We start from the raw sequence: 11,098 nt of genomic DNA on the forward strand, positions 1-11,098 counted from the left end.
GAAGGTTTGGGCCAGACGCAGTGTGATCCTAACACTAAACATAAAACACTTCGAATAAAGAAATAAATACTTACAAAAGGTAAATCAGTTCTATATTCAGGACGTTCGTCTTATTCTTCTGTTTTAACTGGAATTGCACTGACGTGTTACAAGTTCAAAAAATAAGTTGGAGGAGTTGAATCTCACTTAATAAATCAAAGTGAAGAGACCACTGCTCCACTTACTCGATGCAACTCTATTTGCTTGCACTAAATTCATCGGTTGAGTATGTCGTCTTTTGACTAACCAGGAACTACGGAGAATTAAAAAATGTCTTCGCATGGAAGAGTTAGATCTGGCAAATTAATGTATGCGGAGACCTACACTTTCCATCCAAAGAACATTTATTATTAGCGTTCTATCCATATAATCCATTTTGATGCCATCTGAAATTAAATATTTTAAAGCACACTCCAACATATTTTCATCTAAGACTGTAGCAGTAAATCTATTTCCTAGACATGACACTTCAATACATAGTTTCTTATCGATTATAACCAATTTGCAATGTAAAATTAACCGTTCAATAGACACTCACATGACTGATTTGAAAGTGTAAAATTTTACATACCTGCCATCAGATAATATTGTTTCAAAACTCTTAAGAGCAAAATAAACTCGAATATCTAAGATTCATGTTGTATTTATCTTATCTTTACTGGGTTTTAAAAACAACTCCTAAGTATTTAATTAGTTAAGCTAACTGTTATAAAACTTGATCAAACAGAGCAAATTGATACAATTTTGAAATGTACAGATAAAATGTATTTACAAGACTATCACTTAACCCAAGTAAATGATTCATGTCTAGGTAGAAATTATTTTATTGGGCTTACAAGTGTTTTCGTAATCTATCGATTCAATGGCTATGTTTAATTAAGATTTATAGAAATACCAACGACACTTGAACATTCGATTTGCTGTTACCAAGGATGTTTTCCTTATCTACTAGCTTATGATATACATTCAACTTTTAATAAGATCTGTAACCGTTTTATGTGCACAATTGTATAATATTTTAGCAATGTTTTTCACTTGCACAGGATTAAGGTGTAGGTTTTCATAATGCTGAAAGATGTAAATTTGAAATATTCATTAAATGAATGTTGAGTTTAAAAATGTTACTGATACTTTGAACGTCCCCATGGCTCAAGGTTTGTCGTAAAGATAAAAAAATTACTATAAGTAATTTATCCAATGAATAAAAAGAAATGAAACTAGTTAGGATTTCGCATTTTTTAAATTATTTCCAGCTTTGAAAAAATTCAATGATAAGACTCATGACTGAATAAAAAGATGAACGAAAAGAATAAATAAGTATAAATACAATTACTGTAATAATAATGACCTATAAACATTAAAATTGGTTTTTCGGTTCGACGATCGATCACTCGAGTCACATACACTCATTGTTCTATATGAATGCTAAATATTTGGTTTAGATAAGAGCACCAGCGAACTAAAATATTATTTCGAATTAATGTAGGTAGGTCTATTACACTTGCATTATGTGGTTGCTTCGCTAGAAATGCCCATGGTTTTATGGAAAATATTACTTATTACTAATAATAATAGTACTAAATAAACCAAATTAAAATGAGACCTGAAATTAATGAATGATTATTTCTGGTACATCATTTTGATTTAGTTTCCGCTTTATATCAGTAAATTGTTTTGCTAATAGTAGCTGGATTGATGAAAACTCATCAACATTTCTGATACTGAAACCCCATTAAAATTGAAGCAGATTGAAAGCATGTGATGTAAATGATCAGATAATAATTACTCAATCTACGTTAATGGCATTCGTTAAAAGTCCTCTTTTAAACGGAAAAATTACCTTTTATTTAGCGGACTAAACATAATTAAGCTTACTCACTTATTAACAGCTGCATCCATTCAGGAAACACCTGACATAGTTTCCACAAATCACGTCATCACCACTGAAGACGAAACAGCACAAAAATTGACATATAAATGGATTACCGGTAGTATTTATATCTTTATATACCCTATCTCGCCCATATTGATATTGAGATTTAGATAAGCTTTTTCGAACTTTTGTACGGTAAAAGTAGATTTTAAGTGATATACAAGGGTACACAGATATCTACTTTAAAATTTTATAATAAAATGTAATGTACAGTGTGACCCATTTAGTGGCGGACAAATTTTCACATCTTTATTTTTTAACATCCGCTTTTGTAGTTCGTTTAGGACGGAAAAATGTTAATTTATCATTAGATTAAGCATCATATGTAATAAGTACCTACCTAGTTTTTTTCAAAAAATAAATTTAAGGTTTCAACAAAGACCTAAACGAATGTAATGTTTACCAATTATGAGTTTGTATGAATTTTAAGTCTGATGATGGTTCTGCTGTCTTGCCGAAACGTTATGAAATAGACAATATGCAAATTTGTATTTGACACTTTGACTGAAACCCAGGAAGGAAAAGAATACAATAACAATTACACGCAGTCAGGAAAATAAATCAAAATTAATTATCAGTACTGGGCGAATTAAATTCACACTTATTCAGAGAATATCATTGCCAAAATTCTGGAAATATTAATATTCGGTAGATATTTCGGCAGTGAAATAATTGGAGCATTATTGACAAGACAATTTAACCGGGGAGTGGCATCTGAATTTAAGTACTTAAAAACAATTTTTCTAAAATAGGACGGTTGTTGAACAAGATGACAATTATTAAGTTAATTATTAAGTCAAGTAGCCCTTTTTCAACAACACGGAGCTCCACCATATTATAAAATTGTTAATTTCTAAACGAAACTTTTAGAAGCTATTGGATTCGTCGAAGATGACTTACTGAGTGGACTGCAGAGTCCTCCGAACTTTCTTATCTGAACCTGAAATCTGAAGGAAAAATCCCGTGGGGCCATCTGAAGACAACAGTAACAGCATAAAACGCTGCCGGCTTCCTTCTATTTAATACAAGAAGGCATAAATGCAGAGTATCGAAGGATAACTGCTAATATGTTGCAGCATGTTAGTAAAATATACTCTACTACGTAAGCAAAGGTACTACCGTTGAAGTAGTGGGTTTCCTGGTACATACGAGATGGGCGGAACATATTATAGCTACAGTATCGATATCAGTGAGAGTCGCCTATGTTACACTGCATGTTTGTAAGCGATATCAACTAAAACTAATAGCTGTATATGCTCCAACGTACACAGATGGACCAGAAAGTCGAAGAAATTTACGACAATATTACTACATTTGCATAGAATACTACTACAGCATTGGAAGAAAATCGAACAAATTTCCACATGATCGTCGGCCACTTCAACGCGAAGATTGGATATTGGCAGAAGGGGAATCCTGTATGGTTCCATATGGTACAAGAGTCAGAAATGACAGAGGCCAGACGCTCATAAATTTCCTGGCAGAAAAACAACACAAAATAATAAACACTTTCTACCAGAAAAAGCCACAACGCAAATGGGCATGCAGAAGTCTGGATGGTCAAACTAAAAACGAGATCGACTTTATAATAACAAACAATAGCCACATGATCAAAGACGTTACTCTACTGAACAACATTCTTATAAGCGATCACAGGATGGTTAGAAAAAGGTCAGAATCGATGTAAATCATGAAAGACGAAAGTTACTGTCCTCTCAAAAAACTGAAAAGGATATTTATTACATTCGAGAAAACGGAGACAAGTTTGAAAAAACCTAGAGTAGAGAAATAGAAAGCTTCTTCAATATAAACGATGTCAATACGTTTTTGATAGTATAAAAGAAGGAATAGGCAAAACTATTCCAGGATACAAAAGAGCAAAAAAGAACAGTAAAATGTCAGACAATAAACAGGAAAACAGGAAATGATTGGGGACAGAAACAGAAATAAAAGGCTCATGACGACCGTGCAGTTTAAAGAAAAAAACACACAGAGCAGACAAGTAAGACGGGATGTGGTCAGGTACAATGAAGGGATAATACGAGATGTTATAGAGGAAAATAAAGTTCCTAGAGTATTTAGAAAAAAACTATAGCACGAAAAATTGGATATAATAACGTTAAAGGACGAAAGTGTAAACAAAATAAAAACCCGAACTGAGATCTTGGAACTTATAAGGACATTCGATTAAAACTTGTACTCCAAAAAAGTTCCAGAACGATAACACGAAGGAGCAGACAAAAGAGATGAATTGACCAGACATAACACTGAGGATGATTTAGCGCCTCTAAGTAAATATGACATCGAATGCGTCATGAAGGAAATGAAAATAATAAAGCAGGCATAGTAATTGAATATATTACAATGGGTAGGCGAAAACTTTTAGATTTCCTGGAAAGACTCTTTAGTATCTGTCGTGACAACGCAAATGTTATTATATTGTGCAAAAAATACGACTGAAATTACTGACCAAAAACCAAAAAAAAATTGAACAATAGAATTGCTAACAAACTCGATGCTTTTCAGCATGTGGAACAAGCTGATTTTCATAGAGAATACAGCAGAGTTGATCACTTACATGCATGGCATGCCAAGTGATTGAAAAATCCCAAGAATACAATCAACATCTATATCCTGCCTTCATTGACTTCAAAAAGGGTTATGATACCATTGAAAAATAGGCCTTCCTAAACGCTCTACAACGATGCGGGATTGACAACAAAATAGAGAATACCGCTTGTCAAAGCCCTCTATGATAACGCCACCATGACAGTTCAGGTTTATGACGATAGCGATCCCATACCATTATACCGGGGAGTGAGACAAGGATACAATCTCCCCGAAACTATTTACTACGGTTCTAGAAGATATATTCAAAATGCTCACTTGAACACTTGAATAATCTAGACCACCAAACTATGCTTTCAGCCCTAAATTATGCCGCTAAAAATCACGGTTTCCAGGTCAATGCGAGTAAAACAAAAATAATGTCAAACTCATCCGACGTTTCCATGGTCAATTTAGATGACAACACTGTGGTGCTTCGTCGAAAAATACATATATCCTGGACAGAAAATATCCTTCGAAAGTCACATACAGCTGGCAGAAATCAACAGAAGGATACAACTTGGATGAACAACATATACTACACTCAATAACGTATTTAAGACAAAATTTCCACAACACCTCATATTCCAGGTCTTCAACCGATGGGTCTTACCAACTTTAACCTATGCCGCAGAAGCGTGCATACTAAACGGCAAATTAATAGACACACAAGAATTGCACACAGAAAGAAAGAAGGAAGTATGCTGGGAATACGACTGCAAGATAGAAAAACCATCGAATGGATCCGCCAGAAATCAAAAGCAATTGACATTGCTGAACACATGGCAAGACGGAAATGGAAATGGGCAGGACATCTCATGAGAAAGGAGGACAATAGATGGATAAGGAAAGTGACCGAATGGCTACCAAGAGGATGCAGAAGAAGCCCACGAAGACCAAAGACTAATGCCGCATGGAGACTTAACCTGGAGAATCGTATGTCCAAGGATGGTCCGAGACACGCTGAAAATGATTATGATGATGATGTTTGAGGAAAAATAGATAATTCACTTTATTATGAGTGTAATGTATGAGTGTTAATCACAGACAATTTGAATAGTGAGAAGTGTTATTATAGGAGACAAAGTGAAATACTGTAAATTCATCCAAATAAAGTTCTGTTGGTTGGAACTGTTCGACGTTGCAACGGATTATTTGGAAGTAAACTTCACTTTAATTAAAAGTCTACCAGAATCTTATTAAATAAAAAATAAAATTGAATTAAAAGAGTAAATAAAAAGCAACAAAAAATGCTAAAATTGTTTAACTCTTCAAAGAAAAACCCAATTCCTCGCACTAATCAAAATTTATCCAGTTCTAAATTTAAGAAAAATATGGCTTTGTAAAATTTAGTTTGCTGAGCAGTTTAGATACCTAGATTTTAGTTCGGATAGTACCTAATGTATTATAATTTTTAGAAAATTTTGAAATACTCTATTTCACGTTTAATTTTTGCATGATAAGACTTTGTAGCATGGGAATACATTCCAAAATGTATCACCATGTTCCCAAAAATATTGCCAAAAGTGTTAGATATGTATATCTACACGCAAATCCACAAGATTATCAATGCACTACTTTATGTTCATCAGCATTTCTTAATGCTCAAATTCACAGATTCCTCGCAACATTTCATATTTGTATACAGGTGTGCTGATAATTCATGGGAAAAGCACATATTTCATGCTGTATCTGTTTATAAATATAGGTCATGACGTAAAGGTTCAATGTTTACCGTTCTAAATGCTTAGTTAACAATTGAACTTCAATTTTTGGCTAAACGTGAATAATGATTACTGGAAAACTGTAGATATGTGTTATTTGAAAGTAAGGTAATTTATGAGCACTTGTTCATAGTAAACTGCAAGTAAGGATCGTTTTATTTTAGGCAGATGCAATACGTTCAGAATTGCCCATCAAAATTTCCCTTGTTAGAATCCCTTGTATTGATATTTACTTCTAGTCATTAAACTAATATTTGCAAGTAAATCTCTCGCCTAAGATTATTTTCATATATTGAGAGCAGAAAAAACTTCATGCATGAACTATAAATGAAATAAAATGAAATGAAATGAAATGAATGAATAAAAAAATGAAAAAAAAAACTAATAATTAATACGTGGATAACATGACAATCACAATTAGATGTTATTGTTATTACAGCGTTAAGTAAGGTACACACGACAGTATCTAGTCACTAAAAATGTATTCATTCACTCATCCATTATTAGCACATCCATGTCCACTCCTGAACGTAGGCATCTTCCAGTTGTATCCAGCTTAGTCGATCTTGGGCGGTTTGAATCCAGTTTTTTTCAGCGTGTCTCTGTATGTGGTTCTCCAACTCGCTCGTCTGGGGTCGCCCAATACTTCTTTTTGTGTCCTTATCTGAGACTCCTGTTCTTCTCCTAATGTGATCGTTTCGTTACCTATGTTCATCTGAAGTCTCGCTGCTTGTGATACCTCTTGTAGCTCATCTAGCTTGTTACTGAGCTCCTCATGATTACTGCTAAACAGGGCAATGCCATATGCAAAACGTAGATGGCTCAATCCAAGGTGAAAAGTTTTGGGGATATGGAGTCTCCTTGTCTAACGCCTCTGTTTATGAGCATTTTTCATGTTCAGGTCTTCTGCTATCTTCACGTGAAAAGTGGCATTCTCGTATCAGTTCTTTATCAGAGTAGATCCTAGCCTTGTCCAATTCATTAAGTACTGCCCATTTTTCTACCGAGTCAAATGCCTTTTGATAGTCGACGAACCCAAGGTGAAGAGAGACATTGTATTCCCTACATTTCCTCCATCAGTGTCCGCACACTCTGAATGTGGTAGGTGGTGCTATAGCCTTATCTGAATCCCGCTTGTTCTATGGGTTGTTAGAAGTCTAGTCTCAGGCGTCTGGTCAGGATCTTGATAAGTAATTTGTTCAAGCTAGATAGGAGCTGATGGGCCTGTAATTTTCGATGTTGCTGGTTTCCTTTCTTCAATCTGATTTCGACCTCGACACTAAAAATACTATTTGCTATTTGGAATAGATTTAAAACAGATTTCATCACGTTTGGAAGAGTTTAAATTTTTCTACCATGATTTGAAGTTACCCATTAGCCAGTGATTGTGCACGTAGGTTTTGTTTTAGTTTGAACACTTGCAATTAAAAATGTATAATGATATAAACTAAATGACCCTATTAAACCGTAAGGAATACAATGTTAACTGCATTAAATTGCTTGCTCAATGAAACTGGGTTTGTATTGGTATTGGAATTAAATCACAGTTATTAATTAAGTCTGGGTCTCAAATTTAACCAAAGCAGTTAGCGCGCTGACTCAAACCCTTGACAAACCCTTGATAACACTGCGGAGCTCCAGAAGTTTTCTTCTGGAGTTATACGGGATGAAGGCAGCAGTCTTTTTTAAACCGCTTATAAGTTATCTTTTTAGAGTTTGTGGTAATTTTTGGGTCATGTGAAATGCACTTGTGCTGTAAATAAACACAAATACTCTACTTTACAAAAGTTAATTCTGAAATAATTATTGTCCTTCAGTTAGCTTCAATATCGTAGTATTTTGCAAGTACCTGAAATCCGCAAAAAAACGGCACTTTTCTTTTCAAAGTTGTCACATATTCTAACGAAGCCTATTGCTAAATTATGATGGGGCCAACACAAACAAGTATTAATATTTTATTTATTAAATCACGAAGGTAGAAAGCGGCTTCAAGTAATAAAATGTTACAAAAAACATGCAAATACAAGCAGTTTGTAATTTATATAAAGAATTTTTATTATTTAAGTCATCAAAAAATAGTAAGTAAGAACACCAAATGACGAGAGGTAGTTTTGTTGTTGTAGCAAATCCAAACAATATTGGCCACCGGGAGATTGGAGGGTACGAATATTTATTGCAAAACCTGTAATTCTGTTTTTGGCACTGGAAGTGTTTCTCGATGGCATATCTGGCATAAGCGAGAAGATCCCACTAAATCAATATTGATTCTATTAAAAAAAAGCAAACACTAGCCTGAATCGGTTTTGTTAACTTTTCACTTTCAAAGAAAATTGATTAGCTCGTTAGTTTATAGATAAATACAGTGACATATAGTTTCCACAGCCCGTCTTATCTATGCAAACAGTAAATGGCGTTTATTTGGTTCAAGCGTTCGTTCCAATTTTGTTTTATCATTATTGATTAGATCAAATACAGAAATAACACTCAATGGAAAGATTCATGAAAGGTTTAAGTAAGTTAATTTAATTCATGATGATTCGTGATGCTTTCTTGGAATTTATTGGCATTAAAATGTTACTGATTTGAAAATTGTTCAAATAGAAGTATTATTTGAAAAATCGTATTCTGAAAAAAAAAACACTTTTAGTAGCTTTTCTGCTAAACAATAAAATTAATTATTATCAGAGTTATTAGAAAACTGCTGAGAAATTAATATGGCCTGGGGTTTTCTCATCTCAGCGTTCAGATATAGAGAAATAACAGAACAACGCCATATGCCAGTAATTAAATTTAAATTATACGAATTTAGTCAAAATTTAATCTAATTTTCACGTGTCAAATACTTTAGAAGTATTTAAGTTATGTAAGCGTAATTTATAGTGAAGTGTAACAAGATATAATATTTTATATCCCAATGATAATAAACTTACCATGTTATACAGGGTGTCCACAAATTTAAACTAATCAAATAAGAACTTTAAGTGGCTCTAACTTGATTAATTTAAATACAACCCCATATTTTTTACCCTACCAGGAAATGCAATTTTTAATTACCTATCGAATGGTATTAGGATGTTAATAGCTAAATTACAAAATACTACAATAGTCGTCCTGTGCACCATTTGGTGTTGTTTAATTTAAGGTTCCAATGTATCTAACTTGCTTATGCCATTTACACATGTCAAATAATTTATTTTATTTGTCAGTTTAAACTGCAAAGTCTCTTTTTGATAGCTAGAGTGGTATTGTTTTTTGTAATTGTAGACGTGTTGGTCGTTATTTTAATATTCTTATTGTGCTGCTAAGTGAAAATGAAGAATTATGCAAAAAAAGAGCGTATTGACATGATTTTCTCCCTTGGAGAATGTCATAAAAATTGTTTATTGGCTTCTCGAGTTTATGCTCAAAAGTTTCCTGAAAGAAATCGTCCTAAGCCAACAGTTTTTAAGCGCTTATTACACCAATTCGAGAAAAGTGGGAGTGTCAATTATAAAAAAACCCATTACAAGGAAATCTGTCATTAAAGACGAAAATTGAAAAAAAAAATTAAAAAAAAAAATCGTTATCGAAAATCCCAATGTTAGTCTAAATCTAATATCGAAAAGTACTAACATTAGCCAATCAAGTATTTTCAGAACTATCAAAAGCACAACTTTTATCCTTATAAAATTCAGCTTTGCCAAGAACTATGGAAATTATTTTGAAAACCGAACTGAGTTTTGCGTGTGGGTGGCAGATGAAGTGGCAGAAAATTAAAAGTATTTCGAAAATGTGTTATTTAGTGATGAATGTACTTTTCATAACAATGGTCTCGTAAATAGACACAACTTTCATTATTATTCTGATACGAATCGCGCGCATACAGGGTCATGAAAAATCAAAATAGGTGGTCAGTTAATGTGTGGGGTGGAATACTGGGCCAATATTTAATTGGACCCTATTTTTTTTGAAGGACATCTAAATGGTTTGATGTTTCTCCAGTTTCTAATAAACCATCTTTAAATATTATTAGAAGAAGTCCCTTTCAATATTAGAACCAACATGTGGCTTCGATTGGATGGAGCTCCGCCTCATTATCACTGCGAAGTTCGGCAATTTTTAAATGCCAACTTTCAAAACAGGTGGATTGGCAGAAATGGGTTTCCATACGCTTCCGACAACTTCACACGATATGAAAACACGCAGAGACGCTTTTAAAACTGTTACTCCGCAAATGTTGTCCAGAGCTAACAGTGGTTTTGAAAAAAGAATTTACAAGTGCTTGGAAATGGACGGTCAACATTTCGAACATTTGTTATAAATAATTTGCCTTTGTTTTATGTTATTGTTGATATGTTATTTAACCTTTTAATTTAAAAAAACACCAAATGGTGCAGAGAACCATTATTTGGTATGTTTTGTAAAAAGGCAAAAACTTAGTTATTAGCATCCTAGTACCATTCGATAGGTAATTAAAAATTGCATTTCCTGGTAAGCTAAAAAATATGGGGTTGTATTTAAATTAATCAAGTTATAGCCACTTAAAGTTCTTATTTGATAAATTTAAATTTGGTTAAGTTTATTATCATTGGGATATAAAATATGATTTCTTGTTACACTACACTACGAATTACGTTTAGATAACTTAAATAATTCTAAAGTATTTCACACATAAAAATAATATTAGCTTTTGATAACATTCGAATTATTTAAAAAACTTATAGATTTAGACATTATAAATCTTATTAAAACAAACACTTATTTTGCTCAGAGAATCCAAAAATGCAATAATATATAGGGTATTTCATTTAGAAAA

The sequence above is a fragment of the Dendroctonus ponderosae genome, unplaced genomic scaffold (genome assembly GCF_020466585.1).
Source record: "Dendroctonus ponderosae isolate FM_Combo_2020 unplaced genomic scaffold, Dpon_F_20191213v2 Dpon_F_20191213_1, whole genome shotgun sequence".
NCBI classification, from domain to species: Eukaryota; Metazoa; Arthropoda; class Insecta; order Coleoptera; family Curculionidae; genus Dendroctonus; species Dendroctonus ponderosae.